We start from the raw sequence: 13,599 nt of genomic DNA on the forward strand, positions 1-13,599 counted from the left end.
GTGTTGTAAATCATTAGTCAAAACCTTAGGTAAATATGTAATGTACTAATTCCTGATATACACTATTACATTAGCATTCACATTTTATGGGATATTAATTTTATGAAAACTTGGAGTAAAATAATGATACCCAACACAAGAGAAAGAGGGCGCAAACAGACAGACATTTATATAATTGCTTAAAGAGGCTATTATTTACATTTTATCAACAGAACAGAGAGCATTGATGTTCACTAGTGTATATGCTATTATTAATATTACAGTACTGTATAGTGAAAATCATTAATTTCATACGTAAATGTTCTCAGTTCATTCATTTATTGATTACATGTAACTTTCAATTCTGTAAGCAATCTTATGATTCTCTCTGCTTACTTCTCTTTTCCTCTTATTGTGTATCGTTATTTTACTCCCAGTTTTGGTAAAGATGATAGTCCTTAATCAAGTATGATTCGTATAATCCCACTCCTGGTGTCATGGATATTTCTCTGGTGATTTTGTTGTCATGTGTTATTATAACACTGTATTTAATACATATTTTTGTAGACAAGACTAAAATTTTAATACATATACTTTTTACTTAACAGAGAAATGGACAGTATTAAGCTTACTAAAATTGTAAGGACAGGCAGACTAACACTGTTCAAAAACTGATAAGAAACTAGTAGAAAATTTAATCAGATTCAGATTTTATTTTCATGTATTATTGCCCCTTTTAAACTAATATTTAATATAATTTTTATATATACTGTACAGTACTAACACACTTAGTAACATTAGCATTAAGGATTTTACTTTGTAGCATCCATATGTATGCTATTCATTGCCAGCTAAAAACTACAATACTATTAGCAGAGAACATTATTAAATGAATTAATAGACTTAGCAATAGTTTGTGATTCATTCATACAAAAGAGAAAGTGTAGCTCAGTGAAAAACATTCTCAAAATAGCACTGCAAAAACACCTACAGTAGATGAACTCAGCAAATTACACTCAAGATAGAAGATAACTTTTTGATGTGAAGTGCTGTCTGTGTACAAGACATACAAGCACATACTAGATGTTTGAGTAAGAGAAAGGTGCAGAGTAGGGCATGTTATGTCAGTTACTCTAGAATTGAAGAAGCCAGGTGCACAAGGTCAGATAGGCATGTATTTGCCACATTCTTTTCAATATACGCTGTCTAGCGCACTTGCCAGAATATTCTATTTAATGAGAAATTTGATTTTCATTTTCTCAGACTCAGATGTATCCAATAAGTTAACAGTCTGTTAATTTGTGGTGCCAGCATAGTTTGATAAGGAGGTGCAGCTAGCAGACAGCTCCCTATGGTTAAGGTGGCTAGCAGCAAACTGGCTATCTGCACTATGAGTTGTCAGTCTGATGATAGACTTAATTTGCTGTATGTTTTTCCATGGACCTCAAATAAGTTTCATTTTAACCAGAGGATTGTCTGTTACATCCTTTAAGCCCAAACTTTTTTTCCAAAAAGTACAGAAAACTCATCACCGTGAAGGATTTTTAGAGAATTACCACAACAAACAATATATTGAAGTGTTAATCTCGGGAATACGTAATAATTCATTTAGTAGTACATTAATTTATGAGCTACCCCTTTGACTAGCTTAAATGACTATTTCCCGGTGGGTTAGTTGCAGGACGCAGAATCTGCCTTTCCAAATTAATTATAAATAAAGCCTTGAAAAGAAAGAGAGAGAGAGAAATATCCTACATACATAAAAACACCATTGCCTCGCTTACATTTCATTTCCCACAACCAGGGTATTCATATTTAAACTTTGTTGAAATTAATGTTAAAGGTACATGTAATCTTAAAATTATTGAAATTGGTGACCAATGTAATCTGTTTAATCTAGAAATAAATTTAATTTTCCAGTCTCCATTGTTAGAAACAACAAAAGTACTTAGAACAGACTATACAAGAACTCTATTGCTATAGATTATAAGAAAAAATTTGGTTACCATTTTGCTTGTAATGTGGACAAAGCTATCAAACAATGTTATATTTATATTCAGGTCATTAATTTCATAAAATGAAGAGGCAAGTGTTGGGATTAAATTAACATCAAGGCCATTAACTTAGCTAAAAAAAAAAAAAAAGTTTTATTCCCCGTGAGAAAATGTGACCAAACCTAATGCATGTACTGTATTGAATCTTGACAAAAAAAAAAAAAACTACATGAAACAAAATAAATTATACATATTAAGCAAACCATGCAATATATCATTTGTTAATGTAAACATATGGCCAGCACACAACATATGAGTGTAAATGCTTCATCCACCATCAAGCTCTTACTTAAAACTACTGGAGGCATTACAAAGCCTTTTTGAATACCTAAAATTTTTTTTTAAATTGCAATGAAAACATAAGATATACCAATAAATATAAATTAGTTTTAACAACAAATTATATCCTATCACCTGAAAACACTGCAGCTTATTACATAAATGAAGAGAGAAATATTGGGGGTCTAAATTTACATCAGGACCATTAAGTTAGCTTCAAAAAGATAAAATTAGTTTAATCTTTTTGAGAGAATGTGACCAATCCTAACAAGAGTGATGTATTTAATCTTGGATTGCAAAAATATGTCATATATATTTTTTTTAACCCTAAAGGGACGGGCTAAATATATATTAAGCACACCCCGCAGACCAGGCAAACTTTACGGTTGGCCAATTTAAGAAAAAATACACATCACTGGAATGAGGAATAATACAAATGCACATGGTGTAAGAAATTTCTAAAAATATTTCTGTACCATCCATGGGAAGTTGAAAGTGACTGTTTGCAACCCTGTGTGGGGACTCTTTTACAAGACACTCGTAAAAATATGCTAATTTTACAAAGTTATATATGTTTTTTCTAATTACTTATTTCGTAAAATTATAATTACAGCTTGCGCAACATCAGATAAGAACTAAAATCGGTAACAAATTCTGAGTATATTCATTATAAATTATTTATGAGATTTACTGAGATGCGGAGATGCAGTACCTTTTTGTGAGGTATACATGTTTTTTCTAATATTTCTTTGCACTCTTTGAAAATTACAATTATATCTGAACTACTATCATAAAGGATAAGAACTAAAACCAACAGCAATCCCTTGGTAAATTTATGAGCAAATAAAAAAATAAAAGACGTCCTGGAGCTATGGAGAGGCAGTACATGCCCCCCTTGAAATCTCAAGGCTGACTGATCTACCTCTCTCCCGCACTAAGCTAATACAGTTGCCACAAGTCATTTATGGCCCAATGAAGTGCTATGAAGACTTTTCCCGCTAATTACACCCAAACTGTATGGTGTGCAATATTAATCCTCATTAGAGTTAGCCTGGCGTTCACTCAAAACCTGTTATAGTTCTTCCTATGGTCATCTCCCTCCAGTAAGGGCTAAGCAAATTAAGCAAAAAATGTGTTTATCACTCAATACAAACATAAGGCCAGCACACAACACATGGGTGTAAACGCTTCATCCAACATCAAGATCTTACTTTAACCCTTTGAAGGTATTACATGGTGTTTTTGAATATCAAAATTTTTTTTATAAAATACAGTCAGTGCTTGTTACTACCTTATGATTCAAGGGATTTGCTTCAAAACATTATGCAGAAAAACTTTCACTCAAAAATGAATTTGCACACAACATAACCAAAATATATAGTTGTACTACACTCTGTAAAAGTTTCATTGAATTTGGTTCCGTCTGCTTGGAGAGAAAAATTTATATATGAAAAAGTAAGTTTTGAGAAAATAGCAAAAGAAAAAATTACTGCTTATTTTGTAATACTGGCAGTCCCCGGTTTACGACGGGTCCGGCTTACTACATTCCGAGGTTACGACACTTTCCAAACATATTCATCAGAAATAATTTCCTGGTTTACGACGCATGTTCTGGGGTTATGATGCATTGTATGCTGATCCGACTGAAGAAATATGGCTCCAAAATGGCAGCATAATAAAAATTTGGAGTTTTTATTTTATGAAAAACTCAATAAAAATGCAGTTTACATCGTTTTCAATACACCCAAAGCATTAAAAGTAAGGTTTTCTTAGGATTTTTGACAATTTTCAACGATTTCCTGGTTTACGACGCGGCATAAAAACGGAAACCCCTTCGTAAACCGGGGACTGCCTAACTATGAAACTATGACAGTTAGAAAGCTGATTTTTGCACTAAAACTATTTCATTATATAAGAAATATGCCCTGAAATTTACAGTATAATCAAATAAATAGAATTGGGCTCTGGATTTATATGTTACCTAAAATTTGCATTTATGGGGAGCGCTGACGCCATAAGGCCCCATTATAAAGTAAATGACTTGTTTCTACCTTATGATTGAAGGGATTTGCTTCAAATTTTTACCACTTATTCTACAACTAATACTGAATAAACACGAGTTTTGTTTCAGTCATCTTGGAGATCTAAGCTTTTAGTTTTGAAAAAAAAAAAAAAAAAGTAAGTTTTCAGGAAACAAAAGAAAAATAATTTTGGACGGTCAAGAAAGTTAAAACAATCAGGAAATCTTGATCAAGTTATGCCTATATCATTATAACCTGTTTTCTCTATGATGCTACTGCTAGAGAGAAAGGGATATTAGTGGGTGCCAATTACTTCTGAATAAATTTTGTTAACATTTTTACATGCTTTCTTTTTCACAATCTGTCATTCACAGTGCTGTGTCAGCAACGAACAAAATTGTCCATGAACCAATCTAAACATTTTTTTTTAGCAATAACGTTTCAAGATACGTTTATTTACATGTAAAACAGTCAAAAAAAGTGTATAATTCAAACTTGATCCTATCCAGGATTATTCATACAGACTTTTATGTTTTTTACAATTTCTTGTTCACAGTGCCATACAAGTGATGAACGTCAATAAACCAATCTAAAAATATTTTTTAGCAAGTGATACAACAGTTGAAAACTCATACCAATAAACCATTCTAAAAATTTTTTTAGAAGAAAATTATGCAAAAATAAGACATACAAATGAATATATTTTTTTATGAGGACATATACAACAGTTATTTAAAACTTTCCTGCCCAATTACCAACTAAAATTTGATCATTCTTGTCAAACTTCTGCAGTCAGTAAAATTTACCGACATTTTTGAAGAAAATTTTTTTACAATGCAAAAATAAGACATACAAATGAATATAAATTAGTTTTAACTATGAATACAGGACATTATAACCTACTTATTTAATTACCCATTGCAACAAAGATTCTTACATTTTTTTTATAAAATAAGAAACATAATTTTCATTCATAAAATTAATTTTTAGCTTCAACAAACAAACTGTCCTTTTATGAAATGACATCACTGATCGCACCACGCAGTATGACAGGCCACACTTCCAACCAGATATTTATGTAATATCACTGACGCCAAGAAAACCACGGAAATTTGTTAGTGCATCACATAAGAGATGTCTGGATTTTAGGCAGGGCTCTGAATCTCATTTTTCATTATCATATATATCGATATTTATTGTTGGCTTTTCATAAAAATAATTCATTCACCCAACTGTTATAGCTTTTGAGGTTCTTCATAAAAATTTTTTTTTGGATAGCTTATGGTCAAAATGAAATGTTTGTTACCAAAGCCATTTTTCTTAAACAGATGTTCAACCTTTCCTCTACATTTTTGTATATTTACAAAGTAATTTCACTCTTCAAAAAAAATGTATACAAAATCAATTTTTGCCAACTGGGTTTTTCATTTTTTTATATGTGCATATTTAGAGAATTTTCTTGGCTTTCTCATAAAAAAATTCATTAAAAATCTGTTATAAACCAAATAAGTCTGCCCCAAATTCTATGCATGATTCAAATTCCACAAATCAATACTAAGCGCTCTGTTTCTCACCCTCTTTTCTTTTTTTCCATTTTTTAAACCTCATAAAAATTATTCATTGCCTAACTGTCACATTTCAGAATAATAACAAAAATTTTTTATCGTTTCAATCAAATTTTCTGAAACTGTTGCTTGACACTCACTTTAAAACCATTTTTCTTGACACTCACTTTATTCTTTACATTTTCGTATATTTACAAAGTAATTTCTATGAAAAATAACCGAGATAGGGCTCTTCAAAAAAACTTTTTCTAGCGATAATTTCACCAAAATCGCTCTGTTTCTTACATATAAAAACTGGACTTATTTGTTTTTCATTGTTTTATATATCAATATTTAAAAGAAATGTAACTGTTATACAGTACTGTACTTGTAAAGTTTCAATCAATTTTGTCAAATGAATAATCTAACTGCAGATTCTCACTTTAGTTCAGCCTCTTGAAAAATGAAAAAATTTTAACATGTATATTTTTCACCAGCTGGACTATTCGTTTTCCATTCTTTTATACATATTTGGTTTTTAATTCATTGCTGACTTCCTTGATTCATAGAATGGTAATTATTTTTTTGTATTTTTGGGACTCTTACACTATTCATAAAAATATAAACATTTAGAAAAAAAAATGACAGCAAAATGAACGTTGTTAAAACACTGTAATTATAAAAGACATATGTGCCCTCAGTGATGTATAACTCATGCAGATATGAAAGGGTTAAGCAACAAAGATTCCTTTGTTAAAAAAGCATAATTTTCATTCATAAAATTGGGCTTCAACAAAAATAAATCTGTATATACTCCAACCAGAGTTATAAATATTTGCTGTGAATACCAGGTTCTTTTTTTTTTTAAACAGATGTTCATGCACAACACTTTTTTAACAAAATCTGACATTGATAAAATCTATAAGTTTTTTTTCAAAACCCAGTATTTAAAGAAAAAATATGAAATAGACACGGTTTTCAAAAAAGATCAGTTTTCTGAAAAGGTAGACAAACAAAATGATCATCCTTAACCAAAACTCTGAATTAATTAGAACAAAGACACAGTGTTTTTAAGAAAAGAAAGTAAATTATTATTTGGTGGCTTTTTTTTTTTCACTCATATATTCATAAAGAAAAAAAATATTAACATCCAAAATGTTCCTAACCAAAAGGATTATCAACACTTTGGTTATCACTCATATATTCATATATTAACATCCAAAAATGTTCCTAGGATTATCAATCCTTTGGTTGTCAGACAGAATAAAGTAGTCAACACTATGCATACACCCTCACCTTCAGGACTCTCATATTTGTAATAACCAATAAAACGTCTGAGAGGCAGGGAGATTTGATCGGTGGGAGGGAGGACAATCATTATTGTTATGATTAATAATGGGTTGTATGAATTAACTTTTGTGTTATTTCGAGCTTGAGTTGTAATCTTGTACTGAAATTATTAAAAAAGTTGACTAAAACAATAGTATTGTTAGAGCCAATGAGTTTTAATAATTTCATTATATGATTACCACAAATATAAGATTCTATTTCTCACATAACTAAAAACAAGTCATTTTAAACTTTCTAGTATATTACCAAGAGGCTTCTCTGTTGCTTGTTCCACTACAATTAGGTTAAAATGTATCATCTGAAGCCTACTTGTTGTCTGTAGAAGAATAAGCAATCTTCCCCCCGAAATTTCGTAGTTTTGAGGTATGTTAGGATTTTCCACTGTTCACCAACTAAAATCACTTTTACACTGAAAAAGTGATTAATTATCAAAAGAATAAATCTAAGTACTGTACTCTAGGAAAAAGTTTTAACCTTTGGTATATTTAACAGACATAACTGATACATTAAGAAGACAGATACAAGGAAAATGGGATTACTAAAAAAGGATAAAATAACCCAGAGAGAAAACTAACCTGATCAATACAGTGAAATTATAAAACACACTGTTAAAAGATAAAAATAAGGTAAATACACAAAAATGAAGGAAAAATGGCAAAAAAAAAACCCTATTTTTTGTTGTACTAAAAAACACATGGTAAAAGTAAATACAGTACCTAGACATATTATAAAACAAGGCAAATGGGAACTCTTATGTGCCAACTAATTTAGGTAGCATCATGCCATAGAAAAGGATGTTCCCTTTTACAGTTGTATTAAAGTAAAGAGTGCAGATTAGGCACAAAACACTAAAGCTATAAGCCAAAACTCTATACAAAATTATTTCTCAAAAGGTCAGTTAAGGTGTCAGTGATAGTTGCTGAAAATGAACTAGCTGAGGGCTGAGGTACCAATAAATGCATTATTCACCTTTTTATTACTTATTTAGTGTAAAAACTAAAATAAATTACTTTCAATGAGAAATGATGGATGATTTTTAATGAGAAATGATAGAAAATAAATTAATAGCGAGGCTAGAAAAGCTATTTGGAAAACAATTGAGAACAGTAGCAGACCTGTCTACAGTACTGCATGATCACAGATATTTAGGTTATTGGTTAATTTTTATATCAATGTCCAAGGGGTGGGTAAGTAGTGAGACCATCTTCTGTCTGCCAGACAAAAAGACCAGTGATTCTGGGTACATTCATGAAAGCAAATATAGGCATATGTTGTAATGTATATGATTAACAGTGCTGTCATGAAAGAAAGAACATAGTTTTCATATAAATAAATCATACTACCAAGGAGAACCACAAATGAATGATGAAATAAAATTAAAAACAAAAATAATGAGAAAAGAACAGTTACATTAATATTAAAAGTGAACTCTAGAGGAACTATGGCAACCTTTCACATGCCAAGATGCTCTTGGAAGAGTTCTTTATTACCCTACCTAAGTACATAGACAGTTTCACACCAAATATCATGTTAAGGATAACAAAATATGAGAGAGGGAGGGTTTGTGTAAAATTTCCCTCCATGAAATATGAGTTTTGGATGTATTGTACATTGGAAAGTAAGATTCATACAATGGCCACAACAGATACTGCATAAATTTATCTCTATTGATTCGTTTACTCCAATGTCACAACAGTTGATCTATGTATTTGGTAAAATCAGTAGAATAATTTTAATGCTAAATTTGTATTTCACAAATGACATTAGGTAGCTAGAAGGCAGTAAAATTTTATGTTAATTACTGTATGTATTATAAATTGGCCAGTTATAAGATTAAATATATGACGGATCAAAACGACTCAACTTGAGCAGATTGTGCTTTATACATGAGATTTTAATAATTACACAAATGTTTACACTTGCTGCATACATGTATCATAAAGCAAGAAGAAACTATTGATGATTAAAAAGATTCATAAATATTTTTATTAAAAAAAGATAAATGTTTGCAAATTTGCGTCAATTTAAATGCACTAAGTGGTACACATTCATACTTGTGGCTACACCACTCATGTGGGCAAACACCACATTTCATGGTGATGTCTAAAATATAAGTTGTTGTGGCTTTGCATATTTAATTAAGAAATACATACCAGTTTACATTGCAAATCAACTGCATGGCATGACCTGTACCATTGTTTCAAAAATACCATTCCAGAGATCACTAGAAAACATTTGCCTTTAAAATAAAGGGGAATTTCAGCATTACTTAACTGACAGTTTTCCCCTTATGCAAATCTTATCTAACATGCTTCTGGGATTCTCAGATCATGTATGGTTTTCTTGCATGTGCCCAGAAGAGTAGGGGGTCAAGAGTTAAAGCTAGACAATTACCTAACTTTCCCAAATTACACTGCTGCCAACACAAAAACTTCACATTTTCAACATTGGTTACATAATTATAGAAACTTGTAAATATGAAAATTTTTATCCTCCTCTCTTTATAGAGGCAGGCACAATCAAAGTAAGACATAATTATAAACATGGCTAATCTAATTTTACAAATGAATTTTAATCACAAAATTGGGGGCTAAGATGAATGCTAACTAATGTTTAGACATATGAGCAAATATTCTTATATGAGCATAAAGAAAGGTTTACTTGTTCCCAGAGAAAATATGAAAATGGGGTTTTAACGTGCTTCATAAGGTGTGGAATATTTTGGCAGTATGGGAAAGATGTTGATGAACATCTTGGCCTTTTAGACTTTTCTAGTGTCCAAAGGCCAGATAAAATAGCATGTGGTTTGGTAGTGAGATTTTTCATGAACCATTGCAAGCTCCAGTCTAACCTAAAAATAAAAAATAATAAAGGTGGACAGAGGAAAAGCAGATTAATAGGTGTGGTAAAATACAATCTACTGATGACAAGACTGAATAAACTTTTTCATAATCAGTAGAAGAAAAATATAACTTGAGGCAAAAAAAAAAAACTCATAATTAAGAAACTGTCATAATTACTTGCAAAGTGAGTTGTGTAGAATAACCATTTTACCTTGAAAATCATGACAAGACTTATCAGGGACAAAGATATGTTTTAATTTCAGGCTACAAGATGCTGGATGGTATTACTAAATTATTTTTCTCGGAAATATTGTTCGTCTGGGTTGTCCTGTATATCAACTACTCAAATTATATAGAAATAAGGCATGAGTGTTGATAATCTATCACAACTCAGCAGTTTTTCAAGTACTGTTTTCATTTACTTTGTCTGATATCTTGGCTACTGAATCTTTGAGAAACCTACTGTAATTATTTGATAGATTTCAAAAGTCCCAATCCTAGCATATTTTGATAATTGGTATAAATTCCAGATTGTTTTATTTTAAATATAACCATTTGGCTGTGTGGGGGCTATCTAACTTCCAAAAAAGTATTGGCTAGTAATTCTGGGTGAATAATGTCAGTTTGCCCTCTGTTTATGAGAAAAGAGTTGAATTGGACCTACTAGTTTAATGATCCTCAAGTGCTATCTCTTTGTTTTCTGTGATTATAAGATATAGTGACAATTCTTAGAAACAGGTTGTGGTGTGCTAAACCCTTGTATCATCATTTACAGTGTTGAGAGGCAGTTCACAAATTACTGGCAAACTTTAGCCAAGTTTACTGTGTGTATAATGACATTTTTGTGCACCACACCAAAATGCAATATAAAGTTAGTAGGTGCACTGGAAGAGAAAAAAAAATGCCATAGGGTATTGCCAGTCACAAAGAAAATAAAATTACTACAGAAATCAAAAGCTGGTGGCAATAGAAAAGTCTTTTGAAAGTTTTATATCATGAGCTACATAAAACCACAGCAACAGCTGGGTAGAAAGCCATGAAAATAGCAAAGTTAGCCAAGCTGGACCAGGTGTTTAATAAGTGGTTTATTTCATGACATACAGAAAGGAAACTCAGCTCAACCCATTTATCACTGAGAAAATTAAATAGCACTGTGTCTATTTCGATGGGTGGCTGTCATGGAATCAGACAAGTGGACATCAGTAGTAACTATGCCTGCCAGAGCTGACACTGCTGAACACTACAGTGCGACCTTAACATAACTAATATTTGGGCATGACCTCAACCTCAGCCAGATTTTAATACTAGAGCAACTGACATAAGGGGATCATAAGCCATTTCATTTTTGCTGATTTTACTGCCATCACCAGCCAGTCATCAAGTATCTGAAATATTACACCAATGCAAGGTCTCCATGCTCCCACTGGTACCAAGGTTTGGTTTAAAACAAAGTCATTTCCTTGATGGTGGGTGAATATGGTTGTGGAATTGTGCACTCCTGAGGTTAAAGGATGCTAGATCATTGTGCAAACTCACATTTCCATCCTGAAGAAAGCCTGCCAAACAAACTTGTTCAACAGGCATAGGTCAGTGATCAGTCTCTAACCTCCAGTTTCTTGCCACACCTCAAACAGACATCTGTAGAAACCAGGCAATCTGCCCTGCACCACCTTAATCACTTGGAACTTCTATGTGCCTAAGTCTACAGGCTGCAATGAGAGTGGGGGCTTGTGTTAGAAAGGGTAGTCATTAATTGTCTTTGATGACCCTACCACCCATTGTTCTGCTCCAGTCTCCAGATTTTCTGGAGACAAGTCCCCAATGGCACAAGAAATGTCAGTGGGAAAGTACACTCTTCACTTGACCTGATGGGGCAAGAGAAGCTCTTCATAAAGGTGCCTGATGATCTCATCTGTCCAGATGAGGAGAAGTTGTGGCCATTGCAGGAGTGTTGACTGCTGTTTTGAGGAGCTCCCTAATGATAGTCACTGGAAACAAGAATGGGTCCAAAGAATCCAAGATCCTTAATATGAGAAGGGAACGATAAGGCAGAATGGCTCCGGTATCACTTCACACAAGTACATTTGCCAGAGGTAGATGAATATTTTGATATGCGAGTGAATGTTTGGCCAAGCGAATGTGCCATCGTGCTGGCCTTGGTGACATCTTCCACATGGTAAGGAACTCCTAATTAAAGAAACTGCTTCACTGTGTCTTTCCTCAGTCAGCATGAAAGTGACAAGATCTCAAGGAAGACTCAAAGCATGTTTAGTTGTAGTACTGGTCTGACAGCAAAATGATTGAGAGGCAAGCAAAGATTGGTTATACCCTTTGCTTCTTTCTTGTCCCTCTACTCAATACCTCATATCAGCAATGATGTCTAAGACAATGGAGGCCAGAGGCAACTTGAGCAGATGGGCCATCTTTGCTAAAGCTGGTCCTGACTGGCGGCTGAGGCTTGTCTGCCCAAGACTGATACCATCCTTGAAGCAGAGAGGTATCAATTGATTCCCTTTGTCCAGTGACCTGTGGAGGGGACATAAGATAATCTTGAGCCCAGCTGCTCCTGCTAGTGTCTTTCAGTAGACTGCAGAAAAAAAGGCAACTTTTTTTTGTCAGTGCTGTCCCTGGCACAAGATCTTGGAGAATCAATCTGTAAAGCCCTCTTTGGAATGATACAGTTTACTGCTGGGATCTTTATGCAAGGAGAAACTATTACAATTCCTGTCTACATAATCCTGTTACACTCTTGACCATGGTCATGGTTGTGGCTGGAGGCAGATGACTTAAAGCAGTGACGATCACAGTCTCAATGTCTGCTGGTGCCGGGGCTACTAGCACTTGTCTTATTTGAGGGAACAACCTTTGATGAGGAAGATGTGGGGAAGGCATATTGATCCTTAAGAATCCCAGGGCATGGGCAACATACAGTCAGAGGCAGAAACCCAAACAGTGGCAGAGCAGAAGAAGAAACAGTGAATAATAAAAGTAGGCACAAGTATGGGCAATGTCAGAAATTCATACTTAACAACTAAACTTTAATACAAAAAATGCAATTAATGCAAAAATACAAATAGGCTACCAAGAGACTAGGAATTTATTGTTATTGTTTACACCAGGATGGTAAGCCAAGAAATTTTCAGGCAAAGCGATAAAAAATGACTTACAGATTGGAGCATCTCATGAAGTCAGCATTCCAAGAGACAATACTGGCAACTGCACAGTACCTGCTAAATGAAGTCACTTGTTTATCACTGAGTGAGTGGAGCAAAGTGATGAAAGGTTCAAATAAATGGTAAGTAGTGAAAAATGAAATAGTAAGAATTAGGATAGCAATCCCCTGTGAAGTCATCATCTAGGAAATGGTAAACAAAGCTGTTAACATCACTGCAGTTTTAAAAGAAAGTGAGGTGGGTGACTGAAGCAAGCCCAAGGTTTCAGATGGCACATATATTGTAAGACTTCCTTCTTTCTGTTTACCAGACAAACTGGTGAACATGGGGGCATTTTGAGTAACAAAAAAATCAAA

The 13,599-nt window shown here is 33.1% G+C and overlaps 1 protein-coding gene across 1 annotated transcript in view; it reads right to left on the reverse strand.

Annotated features, from left to right (window-relative positions):
- Nucleotides 1–7,927: 7,927 nt before the first annotated feature.
- Nucleotides 7,928–13,599, reverse strand: part of LOC136840905 (UDP-N-acetylglucosamine transporter-like) — an 88,118-nt gene continuing 82,446 nt past the window's right edge. Inside the window, exon 9 of the transcript XR_010853777.1 lies at nucleotides 7,928–10,078. The gene's annotated coding sequence lies outside the window, so the exon portion shown is untranslated. The remainder of the gene's footprint in view (nucleotides 10,079–13,599) is intronic.

Source organism: Macrobrachium rosenbergii, chromosome 8 (assembly GCF_040412425.1).
Source record: "Macrobrachium rosenbergii isolate ZJJX-2024 chromosome 8, ASM4041242v1, whole genome shotgun sequence".
In the NCBI taxonomy this organism is placed as follows: domain Eukaryota; kingdom Metazoa; phylum Arthropoda; class Malacostraca; order Decapoda; family Palaemonidae; genus Macrobrachium; species Macrobrachium rosenbergii.